We start from the raw sequence: 14,940 nt of genomic DNA on the forward strand, positions 1-14,940 counted from the left end.
TGACTTGTTGCTAACCTTGTGAAAAGATGTGAAAATAATATCTCTATGTGGATGTTGAATGCAACCCCCTCCCTCTCCCCCCTCTTACCTTCTGTACCCCACCCCCATAAAATATAAATAATAATAATAATTTTTTTTTTAAAAAAAAAGTCTTATGCTTATGCTTAAAAAATTGTTGAGTGCAAAAAAAATGTTGACGCCCATTGACTTCAATGTGTTTCCTAAATTATTCACCATTTCACAAATTTTTATGCATATAGCCCTCTTATGCTACTGCATGAGATTTAGCACACATTTACTTGCATGTAGCGCTACACTGTGCCTCTGCTATATGGGGGAGCAGGTACACTATAAAATGGCATGCCTCCACCCAGGGTCAGGACAGACTGAACTATTATACTCCTTCCCTGGGAAACTTCTTTCTGATCCACAATCACACACAGAGATATTGTTGAAAGGTTTATATTCAGAAAACTGTAACTTTAAATACATGCAGACATATGGATCCCTTTACAGTCTCTCATTGATGGTATGTTTGTAGCCACACAAATGAACAGTAAGTGCTTCCCACAATGATCATCCAGTATATACTCACAACTTGGATGGATGAGTGTAAACAGCACTCCAAGGGTAGTATTGCCTGCCTTTGATGCACAATCCTCACTGAAGGCGAATCCTAGATGTCCCATGCTCCAAGGATCTCTCTATCCCTGAGCCGAACCACTTGAGTCCCTAAGCTGGTGGCCTTGTCACTGCAGGGTACTAACCCCCCTGGTCAGTGGCGGAACTACTGGGGGAGCAGGTTGTGCAATTGGGCCAAGGCCCGCACCCCCTCAGGGCCCCCTGGCAGCTCGCTCACCACTGATTCCGGGCGGAAAATATCAGAGGGCCCGCCCGTCAAGTTACGTGGTCCTGGTCTTCTTGTTCTGCTCTCTAAATAAATCTGATCCTGTCTTTTACTCCTAGAGTGACTATAACAGATATGCCATTGCATTTACTTTACCTATTCTGGAACCTTCCTTTGTTCCTGGCTCTATGCAGCACCACTGCCCTTTCACTAGCAAGTGTGCAGTCCAAAGTGACTGAGCACATGTGGGTATACCTTTTTATACCTTCTGGGGAACTACTCCCCCTCCATTCTGGGAAAAAGGACCCAGCCTAGCTGGTCAACTAAATCCCTGGTGTATAGAAAAACCTTACCCTTTTATAAAATAGAATAGTTACATCTTCTGGCCAGTCACTGAACTGCTTCCCTTCTAGAACCAAGGACCCAATCTAGGTGTCTAAATTATGCCATGGGGACCAAATGACCTAAAGGTTAGCAAAACCTTTATTTCTAGAAAGGGAAATAACAGTACTAGTTTTACACTCCGGTAAAATAAGAAAACCTCTTTGTAAGATTGTTAGGGTGACAAAGGGTAGAAGTTGTATGCGCAAACTTAGACCAGGACCACAAATTGCAGTTGCTGGAGTCTGTCCCATGAAGTTTGGACTTTTTTTCCCTGCACAGGCTTTTCTCTGTGTCCTAACCACTGCCAAAATGGCTAGCATCACTCTCCTGTTTTCCCACAGCTTACAGTAAATAACCCTTTTTCAACTAACTTTATCAAACAAATATAGGGAGCCATAGGGTTAAGTTCCCCTATGGTGTTAAAATCTTACATGGTTGGAAATCTTCTCTTGTGGCCAGCTAAAGCTTGGACCTAAATTGGATAAGGGAGGGGTGGTGAGTCATTTGTTCATGTGTAGTGTGCCCTGGCAGATTCCTGATTTGACCAGAAGGTGTCACTGTTGAGCCATTTCTTCAAGTGGCCGAGTTGCCATGTGCTCATTGCCAGTCTACCTCCTGATTTCACTCCAGTTGGGAGTGCAGGGACTATAGCCAAGATGTAAGGGGTCTAAGGAGTATGAGAGGTCCTGGAGGGCCCCAAGTCTGAGTGAGCTCAACCCTGGATGGTTTAGAGCTTGGTGGCAGCTGAGAGGCTGTGACAGCAGCTGTCTGTAAAAATGGATATTGATTTAAAAGGGGACTTATGAGGTGCTTGCACTGTGGATAGGGGTAGGAGCTGTGCCCCAAAGAATAAAGCAGAATATCATGTTCAACTAGGTTTAGCTTGGGAGTTAGCCTGAGAATTGAGCCGCTGTGGATACCTGACCCATCTGTGTGAGTCCCTGATGAGTTGTGCCTAAGGGAGGGTATTGAAAGTCTCCAGCGTGTCCCCTGTTTAAAAACAGGCATTGTTTGTGTGTCTGCTACATGGGAGCAGCTACCTCTGTCCAGCAGGAGGGGTATTTGGGCAGGTAGCACTACCTAGGTGTAGGGTAACCCAAACTCAGAACAGACTCAAAGGACCCGATCATGGCTCACTCTTCCACCTATAACAGCCGCCTTTGGCTTCAGAACTAGCCCCCTGCTACTCGAATGCCACGGGTTCTTAACATGAGAGAGGCCCAAGGACAATTCTGAGCAGGCAAGGAAACCAAAGGTGAGGTAGTAGAATGGGGAAACAAGTAATGTAGTAAAAGCCAGTCTGGGCAGTTAACAGTAAGAAGACAAAGGAATATTTTGTGTCACAGGCCAGGTCGAAACACACAGATATCGCAGGAAAGAACAGGATCCAGAAGAGTAGTCAAAACAAGGCAAGGGTCAGGACAGGCAGCAAACTAAACAAAGCCAGGGACAGGCAGGGTGAAAACTGAGCAGGAGCACTAGAGAAAATGCACCCAGGAACTAAGTAAATATACCTTACGTTGGGCATTGAGAATTTGAGCAGGCACAATGACGTCAAGTGCAACAGTGCAAAAATTCTAAGTGAGTGAGCACCAAGACTACATAACATGCATTGACATGCAGGAGGAAGGATGCGATAGGTGTGTCTGACGTGGATGTCCCTGTCATAACCCCCACTAGACCATTAGGTAAACCTCTCACAATGGGGAAGGTTTAAGAGCTCTTGGTGGAAAAGGGACAGTGGCTCTCTTCATCCACCAGGAGTGGAGTGTGGGACTGTGCCTGGTAGTGACTGTGCCCAGGTTGGACTGCCACACGGATTCCCCAGCTCATTATTGATATGTGCTTGTACGCTGCACTTCTTCAGTTATATAAAGTTCTAGATCCCACAAGGTGGAGGCACTGCCATGGAGAGAAATTCTCAGTACCCTTTTATTTCACAAGGGGGATTCAGTTTCTGTGTATGGTAACCTGATGTACATCCTGTGGCACGGGGTGGCCAAGGAGGGGATTACACAATGAACAGTTTTAAAGAACAATCTTTTAAAAGCACAGACACAAAAATAGATATAGTGCCAAAATGCAGTGTGTATGGGTGTCAAATAACACAGACACAGCTTTATATCTGCACATTACAGTATCCTCTCATCAGGATTTATTAGTACCCAGTATGAATAATTACATGTACAGATCCACTTCAGTCAGAAAAAGCTTCTCTACATACCACTGTTTATACAATACTGCAATCTATATCTTGCATAGAGACAAAAGTGAGATATATTCTGCATTGAAGTTTCTGTAATCTGCACTTGCTCAGTACCTCCCTCTATCTTGCTTTTTAGCTGTGTGTCATAAAGAAATTGCAGTGTATACCCTGCAAGCAGCACAATCACTGCTATGTCTCAGTCTGGCTCTATGGCTTTCGTTAAGGATACTTCAAAAAATGTGTGTCATGGACCACAGCTCACTGATGTACAACTCGACAGGAAGATTATACCTACTATTAAATTAAATGAAACTTTTGATGTTACCAAAGAACAACTCTCAGATAATCTTACAGAGCAACGGAACAAAATGTTAGATTACATGTGTGCTGTAAGTAACCTTGCCCAGGAAGTACTGCACCTAGGGGATGCTCTTAAATGCCATAATACAGCATGTGAATGTTATTATATTCATCTTTCTTAAAGAGCACCAACACTGAGTAGTCTCTAGGAGAATTAAGCAAATTTGACTGCCTTAATAAAAAAGTTACAATCCTTTTTATATTTGTTATGGAAATTCTCTTAGCACATATTAAGAAAGACCCAAATATTACAGGGATCATAGCAGCAGGCAAAGAATTAAAATATGTAGTGTTTGCAGAGGACTTCTTGATGTGCATTACCAAACCAATAATCTCCCTTCCAAACATAGTTACCCTAATGAATATTTTTGGGGACTATTCAACTTTAAAGTAAATTACTCAAAATCAGAAATATTAAATATTAATTTACCAGAGGCAACTACTAAGGGACTAAGAGAGACCTTTTTTTTTCAAATGGGATAACCCCAGCATCAAATATCCACGATAACTATACCCCTTTACTGGCATCTCTCAAATCTATGCTAGCAAAATGGGGAACAATTCAGTTATCATGGTTGTGGAGAATCCAAGCGGTCAAAATGATTCTCATTCCTAAGGTACTATATTTTTTTAATGTACTCCCAATCTTTCTATCTCAATTGTTCTACCTCAATCGTTCTACTCCTCAATTAAATCATTGAATACCAGATTTATCAACTAATCCTGCCAAAAGATAAGGGTGGTCTCTGTTAAAGAAAATAAAGATTAGAGTAATTTAGAACAGACATTTATCTCATACCATATTGAAAATGCACTTTGGCTGGACAACCAAACTCTATATAAAGAGATAACCAACCACTCATTTATTAGAGCTATAATCAAAGTATGGTTATTATCCCCTACTGGAACAAGGTTATAGAAACAATTAACAATGTAACCAATATCCTGATTGAGAATCAAGCCCTAATTAGGTTAAACTTTATTCAGGATACGGGCAAGGTAATAACTGACTTTCTCTCCAACTCCACTTATTACAGGCGGCTAAAGCCCTTATACTCATGAAATGTAAATGTACAATCCCTCCCACATATACAGAGTGGATATCTAAAGTAGAAGAAATTAGACATTTGGAACAGTTAACTCATATGTTACATGATAGCAGCCCTAAATATAGAAAAAATTGGAACCCGTTGACTCAGTTTATAAATTCCCATAGGGGGTTATTTACTAAACTCAGAATGCAAAAATCACGAAAAATTTAGATTTTTTTTTATATAATATAAAACTTTTAAAAAATCACAAATTATTTGAAATTTATTAAACCCCGAGGATGGAAAAGTCTTTGGGGCAAATTCACTAAAGCGCAAAGCGACTAACGCTAGCGCAAATTCGCCAGCGTGACGTAATTTCGTTTGTTTGCCGATTTACTAACAGGTACTGGCGTAAATTCACTAGCGAAGTGGACCAACTCTAGCGCTACTTTGCACCCTTACGCCAGACAAAGTTGCGCTATGGCACAGGGACGTAACTACGCTAATTCACTAATTTACGCATTTTACTGAACGTTACCTCTTGTGCCAGACTTGCCTTTGCTACCTCAGACCAGACGAAGTGCAATAGATTAGATAGGGCTTGCTTCAAAAAAAGTTGAAATCACAAAATTGCTGGCGTCTTTTACTTTTTTAAGGTCGATAGGCTGAAAAAGATAGTAAATTTTTTTGGGGGTACTCTCCTTCCCCCCTAACATATAGCACTAGTGATGGGCAAATTTGCGCCATTTTCTCTTCACCGAAAAATTTGCGAATTTCGTCCATTTTGTTGACGAAAATGCACCGGCGTCCAAAAAACGATGGTGAATCGTGCAAATTTGCTGCAATTTTGCGCCTGGCGAATAAATTCGCCCATCACTAATGACATCTAAACTATACAGTGGGCGCATGTATAGGGTAAAATAACAACTATTTTATTATATAAAGCTTTCCCAGGCTTGTGTAGTGTAATGTATTTGCTGCTACATATATGTCCATTGTACTTTAACTTGGCGCTGTATGCAAATTAGGCATCGCTAGCATAAGTTTGCTTTGCTTGATAAATTAACGCCAGCGCAACTTTGCTACCTTTCACCTCCCTGAGCGCAACTTTGGATTTTAGTGAATTAGTGGCATCTTGACAAAACTTTGCAAAATTTGCCCATCTGAAAATCCGGCATCTCAGACCTGTCGAGGTTGCATATAAGTCAATGGGAGAAGTCCCAATAATTTTTGGTGTGCACTGGGTTTCGGGCAATACCCCAAAATTTTCTGATTTTTTCCCGCAAAGCAAATTTTTAGGAAAATGTAATAATAAATAAGCGTAAAGAACCTGAGCAGAAAATATTGAGATCAATTCTGACTTTGATAAATAACCCCCTTACTAAAGGTTAAGTGGCAAAAGGTGAATCCATCAAGATCAAGCTGTTGCTGTAACTGGTCTGGGTCAGAAATGAATGAAAATGAATGGTAATGGATGTAAGTGAATTTAATTTAACTGAAAGTTTCTCTGTTAGTAAATATCTAGCCATGACTTGTTGCCTGTTTATATTTATGGAATGGCTATGCTTTACTGTGTACCAATACTTGATTCTCCTCTGTACCCCCTTCTTGATTAAAGCAATAAAGAAAGAATTTAAAAAAAAAAGAATCCAATCAATGCAATGCTTTCTACTGAGCTACATTGTTGCCATTGTTACCCTACTCACATAGGGGCAAATTCACTAACAATCGTAGTTTCGCCAGGCGCAACTTCGTCGCGCTTCGCCACACTTCGCCACACTTCGCCAGGCGTAGTTTCGCCAGCGCTTCGCAAATTCACTAAAATCCGAAGTTGCGCACAGGGGTAGCGTAAGGTTGCGAAGTTGCGCTAGCGTTGATTCGCTAAGTAAAGCGAAGTTACGCTAGCGAAGGCTAATTTGCATAGGGCGCCAAATTCAAATTTCAATGGAGGAATACGTATCAGCACTACAAATGCCTAGAAAACCTTCAATTCATCAAATAAAATTTTTATTTTGCCCTACACATGTGCCCACTGTCTAGGTAAGTTGCCATGAGTCAGGAAATGTAGGGGGGAAGGAGGGGAGCCCCAAAAAATTTTTCGATCTTTTTCAGCCTATCACCCATAATGTAGAAAACACGCCAGCATTTTTTGGGACTTAGAAAAAATTTTGACTTTTTTTTTTAAACAATCCCTATCTACTCTATTGCGCTTCGCCAGGTCTGAGGTGGCGAAGGAAGTCTAGCGTAAAAGGTAGCGTTCAGTACACTGCGCGCGTTAGTGAATTTGCGTAGTTACGACGCTAGCGAAACTTCGGCAGGCGTAAGGGTGTGAAGTAACACTAGCGTAACTACGCCAGCGTTCGTTAGTGAATTTGCGCAGTAACGAAAATGACAAATGCTAGCGAAGTAACGCTAGCTTCCGGCGCTTCGGCGCTTAGTGAATTTGCCCCATAAAGCATTGTTTAGAAAGCACCTATGTTACATTAACCATCAACATAAGTTAATATAATGTAATGTAATGTGAGCTCTTCTTATCACTCTTAGGATTTCATATTTTTTTCACTGGCTTCATTTGGTTTAAAATTAATTTCCCGAAGAAAGAAAAAAAAAAAAAAAGAAAATAAAATCTTGTGACTTGCCAAGAAAATTTATTTTGTGAGCACACAGATGTCATCTGATATTTCTCTGGTCAGAGCGATGTCTCAAGACTTCTTAATTTTCTCAGTTCCCAATTCACTTTACATTGACTGTTGCGAGTTAGCTGAATGAACAATATCTTCAAAATAACAATGGAGCACAATTATTGTGTGAATATAATATGAAAACCTATCCTCTTTATAGAGCCCAACAGAGTACAAGAATCCCATGTAATTCATGTCATGTGGGATGTTCGGCTCAAAATATTATTCAGGCACACAGTAGGTCAAATCCTTTAATATGTGCATCGATTTACTCATGTAATATTATATCACCATCAGGCTAGGTTTAGAATAACTTGGCCGCACAGAGTTAAATCAGGGAATGTTTCTGATAGCCTGGAAACTTCAATTTGAGGATTGTTAGAGTAGATGACACACAGCTTTTACCTTCATTTTCCTGCTGGTTAGGCAAATAAGAAATGGAAGCCTGTCTTTAAAGATTTAATGGTACAGACTGAAGTGATATGAAAGAAAATGTATGAGGGCGACTGGGAAAATTTCTTTCATTCCTCTTATTATAACTTTGCTACTCCAGTTAGTCAGTCTTCAGATTCAAACATTGTTGAGTTTAACAAGGATTTAGGATTAAGACTATCCAGTGCAGAATATTTATTGATATCTTTTTTTTATGGATCACTGCTTATTACTATACTGGTTGTTGACAAGACAAATAAAATGAAAGTAATTTTCATGTTTTTGTTATCAGGTATCTCTATTTATTATTATTTTTTTATTAACATGTATTTATATAGCACCAACATATTGCGTAGCACTGTAAAGTAAATGTGATTATAGAACGAAATCACATGAATTACATATATAGAATATATGGAGTAACAAACATCACAATCAATACAGGTACAAACAGGTGAGGAAGGCCCTATGCATAGGCATACAGTCTAAAGGGAACGGAGTAACACACAAGGTGTGGGAGTGGGCAAGATCGAATTAAGTGGGTGAGAAATGTGGTATTGTATGTGGTGTTGCGTTTGGTAGTTAAGCAGAGTGAGGGTAGGCTTCTCGAAACCCTGGAGAGGTGACAGTCTCTGGAGGGGGAGGCCAATTAAAAGAGAGTTACAGTAGTCTAGACGTGATATGATGAGTGAGTGAATAAGAATTTTGGCAGCGTCTTGGGTGATAAATGATTGTATTTTGGATATGTTCCTTAGGTGGAAATGATTTAATAAGTGACTGGATATGAGTGACAGGGCAGAATCTAGGATAACCCCAAGGCACCGGGCCTGGGGAGAGGGGGTGATAGTGGAATTTTTAACTATGATGGATACTTCGGGGATGCTACTGGTGTTAGTTGGAGGAAAGAGAACCAGGAAAGAGAGTTTTAGAGAGGTTTAATTTAAGGTAGCGTTGCGACATCCAGGTAGAGATAGCGGACAGGCAGGAGGAGACGCGAGTTAGGAGTTCTGGGTTGAGATCAGGAGATGAGAGATAGATCTGAGTATCGTCAGCATAGAGGTGGTAGTGGAAACCATACGAATTTATTAATTTGCCAAGGGAGGAAGTATAGAGGGAGAATAGTAATGGTCCCAGGACAGAGCCTTGAGGAACTCCAACAGAAAGAGGTAGGGGAGAAGATGATACTCCTTTGTAGGAGACACTGAAGGAACGATTGGTGATGTAAGAAGAGAACCAGGACAGGGCTGTGTCACGAAGGCCAAGCGACTGGAGGGACTGGAGGAGGAGAGGGTGATCTACAGTGTCAAATGCGGCTGAGAGATCAAGCAGTATTAGTAGTGAGAAATGATTGTTGGCTTTAGCGGTTAAAAGGTCATTAGTTAGTCGAGTCAGGGTAGTTTCTGTGGACATTCCTCTTATATATAAGAGGAATGTCTGAAACAGCACACTTTTAAATTCTAATATAATAAGTACATATAAATCAAATTTGTTCTGTACTTTACTTTATAACTCTAATATAATTATACCAAATTGATCCCTTTCATGTCAGGCAGGGGCGTTTCGGTGAGTAACGCCGCCTGAGGCGGCATTCGAAATGCCGCCCTTCTGCCGCCCATCACACTTACCTTAATAGCCGATGGGGGGGTCCAGTGCATGCCGCATTAATAGCACAGAGAGCGAAATTGCACTCTCAGCACTAGTAAAGCCGAATTTCCAGTTTAAAAAACTGAAATTCGGCTCTTTAAGTCACCAGGAGCGGCTTTTTGCCGCCCCTGGTAACTTCTGCAGAGCTGCCGCCTGAGGCAAGGTGCTCACCTTGCCTCATGGCTGAAACGCCCCTGATGTTAGGGGAAAAAATGGATACCGTTGATGTCAAATAGTTCGCCTGTGGGGGAAAAAATATGCATCTCCAGGCAAGGAAGTTAACTTATTTGAGTCGTATTTCCCATTCCAAAGATTTATAATCAGTGATGGGTGAATTTTGCCATGAAATTAGTAAATTTCCTGCCAAATTCGCGAAACGAGTGAAAAATTTGCGAAACGCAAATTTTGACCCCAATATCAAAATTGTCACTGGCGTCGAAGTTGACGCTGGTGCCCATTAAAGTCATTGGGCATCCGTTAATCGGCAACGGCATCTAAATTGTTGCTGGCATCGAAACCATCACCAGGAATCAAAAAAACTTTGACGCCGTGAATTTTAGCTGCAAATTCACAAATTTATTCGCTGCCAGTGAAATGTGGAAATTCACAGCGAATTCTCGCCTGGTAAATCGATTCGCCCATCACTATATATAATGAGCTTATTCTAAGTCCAAAAATAAATGCACATTTGTCAAATGACATCATGCTGAAACAATCAATGTTTGTGTGTTAATGAGAAAGACCATCCTGATTCAGATAAAATCATAGTAGAATTGTGTTAAACAGTCAAGAATTCAGCAAATTACTTATTTTATCTTATAGGATGTTCTTATACAGAGCCATGAAAGGAGAAGGTAAGCTCTATGTGAAGCAAGACATTTTAATTTTGTTAAGTGCTATTTCTGTTGTTACTATTATTATTAATAACACAGTGTTAATATATCTTGACAACTTGAAAAGATTAATACATTTTTACCTAATCCCCAGAGCACATTAGACAAGATGGGGAGTTAAGAAAATCTTTTGCATTTTATATCATTTTAAAATTCTCATGTTGCACCTTCAGCAAACACAAAAGTGCTAGAGTGGATCCAAAAACATTGTAAAACTGTCCCCTTTACTTTATATTAAGTAGGTGACCCAAATGTAATCATGTATGCAATAATATCCACCTGCTTACTAGCATGTAGGGATGTAGCGAACTGTTCTGTGGCGAACTTGTTCGCGTGAACATCGGCTGTTCGCGTCCGCCGCAAGTTCGCGAACGTCGCGCGACGTTCGCCAATAGGCGTTCGCGTCAAAATCGTTCGACCATTCGATCATTCGATCGCTAAAATCGAAAGATTTTCGTTCGATTCGAACGAAAATCGTTCGATCGAACGATTAAAAATCCTACGATCGTTCGAACGATTTTCGGATGTTCGAAGTTCGCGAACAGTTCGCGAACTGTTCGCATTTTTTGCCGGTGTTCGCGAACGGCGTTCGCGAACACATACTCGGCGGTTCGCTACATCCCTACTAGCATGCCATTATTTATCTTGCATTTATCTAACAGAGAAAACTGTTTAAAAAAATGTAGCTTCCTGATATAACATTATGTGGTGCGTTAGACAACTCGCTAACAAAAAAGCAAGAGAACTTTGCTCCATTTCACCAGACAAATTTTTGCTCAGGTGTAGAAATGAAAATCTGATAACTTATCAAAATTTTCTATTTGTTGCCCTTTTCGCCCAAGTCTAGTCTCCCAGGTTCTGAGTGGCGAATTAGTGAAGCAAGCTCCTCTTAATGGCTGTCACTGACATCATATCCTGTTTTACAACAAATACATCCTTTACAGGCATCAGAACGTTGACATTTTGTCATATTTCAGGTGGATTGCTCAGTATAAGTTGTCAATGTCAAACATATTTTCCTTATTTGTTTTTCAACCCTCATGTATTGTTCATCAGTGTGCACTTAACACATGCTGATGACTGCCATCCTCCCACAATTAATTATTGACCCTATGTTCAAATGAATCTAAATAAATATAATTTTAACCTGTTGATTGTTTGTGGTTCATAAAAGTCATGCACATACATTTTGTCCATGCATTAATGTTGGAATTTGTTATAATGTTTTGTTGTTGAACTATAACAATAATGTTTTGTTTCTGCGTGACACTTTGTTCTTACTGCGGCTGACAAGTGTGTTAAAGGGGACCAGTCACCCCAAAAAATTTTTAAAATCCTATTTTATCACATTAGTCAAGCAAAATTAACTTTAATTACACTATATAAGTTATTTGAATCTTGTTTTCAGACCTTCAGTCTGGGAATTCAAAATGATAGCAAGCAGGCAGGAGCCATTTTGTGGACACTGTTTTTAAGGAAAGCCTTGCATCATCTCAGAATCTTGTTTGTGCACCAGAATGGTGTGCACCCATGCCCTGGCTACACAATTAAATGGTAAAGAGAGGGGGGAATGTGGGGAGAGCAGTGACATCTAGGAAGTGCTGAATGGAAAGTGAAAGTAATTGTCTGCCCCGCCTCTATGCCCATGGCATAGAGGAGGGGCAGACAATATTTGATTGACAGCTGAGATTTTTAAATGAGCTTACAACAGCTATGAATGCTTTAATAAAAATAGAAATTGTATTTCATGTTTAATTTGAAAAGGACTTTTATTATACAGATTTTTGAATCTGGGTGACAGGTCCACTTTAAATGTTTTCTTTTTGTTCTAAACATGATTTTTTTAATCATATACAACCTGCAATGAATAGCTGAATATTTTCCATTACCTTCATAGGTGGGGCTCACTGTGGGTGGCTCCATCAAGTCATCCACCCATAATTCTATAAAAAAATACATGCAAGGTATTTTTAATTTCATGAACATACCCAGCATTTTAAATGGATAGATATGTAAATTTATGAATATATACGAATTTATGAATTTTGACTAACATTTAAATCAACTGTCATTATAGCCCATTTTGGAACATGTTTCCTAACAAGAATATACATACTGGTATATTAAAATATATTTCTATGTCAAAATAAAATACCTTCATCGGTTTCCTCTACATTCTCCTCATTTTCTGGATATGGGGCTTTTAGCCAGAGGCTGATGCTCCTCAATGTCCTCCTCTTCCCCTACCACCTGCTCTGTATGGACAGCTTGTGTGGGTAAAACATTTAGCACATTCTTAAAGCATAAACATTTTTCCTATAACATTTAACAGCTTACTTTCTAGGTCCCACTGCCCCTGCATCACCTACACCCAAACTTTCTCCTCCTTCTTTGCAGTCTTGACATTATTTGTCTTTTGTGTACCTGCTTCTGCTGCACCCACATTAGATTAGATTATCATAACTCTCATTCAGCAAAAAGCTGACCAATTCATAGGCAGATTGGTCAGTGAGTGACCCAAGCCCTGGCATCTTGGTGCAGCAAGGCAAATAATAAAAAGGCAGAGCAGGAAATGTGACAAGGGAAGGAAGTCAACTAATATACATTAATGAAATAATTTTCATTTAAAGATTTAATATGTGTCTTAACACCACAGACTGTGCTTCAAAAACAAGGATGATTTTTACAGACAGAAACATGGCTGTGGTATGGGTTCCAGTATCCAGATTGCAGTCAATACGTACATTGGGGAAATCGAAAAGAAGGGCCTTACTTACATTCCAAGAAACTTGACTGGTTCAGGTATGTAGATAACACTTGGGTTAAAAACAAATCCAGTGAACTGACAGCCTTTACATAACTCATTAACTCGGTGGACAATAACATGAAGTTCACAATGGAAGATGTCTACGGGACTTGCCTTTTCGGACTGTTTGATATCCATTCAAGAGAAATACAGAATAATACAGGAAACCCACTCATGCATATAACTATCTGTTGTTCAATTCCCACCATCCACTGAAACACAAAATGGGCATAATTAGAACACTGAACCACAGGGTGGAAAGTGTGACAACTGATACAGAGTCCAAGGAAAAGGAGCATAAACATTTCAGAGGAGCTTTGAAAGTGTGTGTCTACCCAGACCGGGCATTTGTCAAAACAACTGCAACCAAGCCCAACAGGAACACCAAAAGAAATAACCATCCTGAGACTCATCCCATATGTAGCTGGAGTGTCAGAGAAACTCAGGAAAATTTTCAACAACCCCCATCTGGGACATCCAAAGGATCCAACACCTAAACATTGACCTATAAACTGGGGAGATGAAGCAACTGCTCATCAAGTGAATGGCTCAGTGCCTGCTAAGGTTTCATCCTGGGACCTCCTAGTTACTGTCTGCTCACCCTAACCACCAGGCCAGGAGAGCAGCCAGAAAGATCACATTTACTCTTCTGCTGGGTCTCAGAATTAGCCATTGCACCCCAGCATCCTTATTGGTGTTGAGGTCAGCAAATCAGGGCTGACCCTGCTCAATATAAGGCAAGCCCTTCTCAAAATCAGTGCCTGAGCATTGGACTTTCTGAGTACTGTGGCACTGCCCCTAGCTCTGTTCCCTGCTCTGGATCCTTACCTTGCTTTGCCTGACCATTGCCTTTCCTGAACCTTGCTTTGCCTGACCCTTGCCTTGCCTGAACCATGCCTTCCCTGACCTTGCACTTTCCCTATCTTTGCCAGTCCTTTTCCATTTCTACTTTCCAGTCCTGCTCCATTCCTGCTCTACAGTGATGTCCGTTCCTGCTCTCCACACCTGGCTAGAAGTCATGCTGTCCCTGGGATGTGTAGGCTGCTGTGAGTTTCATACTTTCTTGCTAAAGCCAGCTTCCAGCATGTCATATCCCAAGTCATGGGAATTAGTCTCCCAAAGTATTCCACAAGTGTTTAAGGCTTTTCTTAAAGAAATCTTCTCAAATTCCATCTAAGACTGTCAAGAGGTAAAGTAAGGCTTCTATCAACTTGGTGGAATGCCTGGCGGCCATAGATTGCACAAATGTAATGATCATACCACCCAGGGCAAATGAGGAACAATTTAGAAATAAAAAACACACATTGCGTTAATGTTCAAGTGGTATGTGACTCATGATTAAGAATCATGAGTGTGTGTTCAGGCATTCCAGGTAGCTGTCATGATTTTTAAGGTGGCCATACATGTAGAGATCCGTTTGTTTGGCGATTGAGGTGGGCGATATCGGGATGATCAGATCGTTAGGCCCTAGGGCCCAACAATCAGATTATAATTTAGGTAATATGGGTGATCAGATCCTAGGGCCGCCTCAACAAATGCACAGATGCGGCCGTGATCTGATGGGATTTTTAACCCTGCCCGATCGACATTTGACCAACTTTCGGCCAGATATCGATCAGGGATGCCGTCGGATGGCCCCACACACGGGCCAATAAG

The sequence above is a fragment of the Xenopus laevis genome, chromosome 8S (genome assembly GCF_017654675.1).
Source record: "Xenopus laevis strain J_2021 chromosome 8S, Xenopus_laevis_v10.1, whole genome shotgun sequence".
NCBI classification, from domain to species: Eukaryota; Metazoa; Chordata; class Amphibia; order Anura; family Pipidae; genus Xenopus; species Xenopus laevis.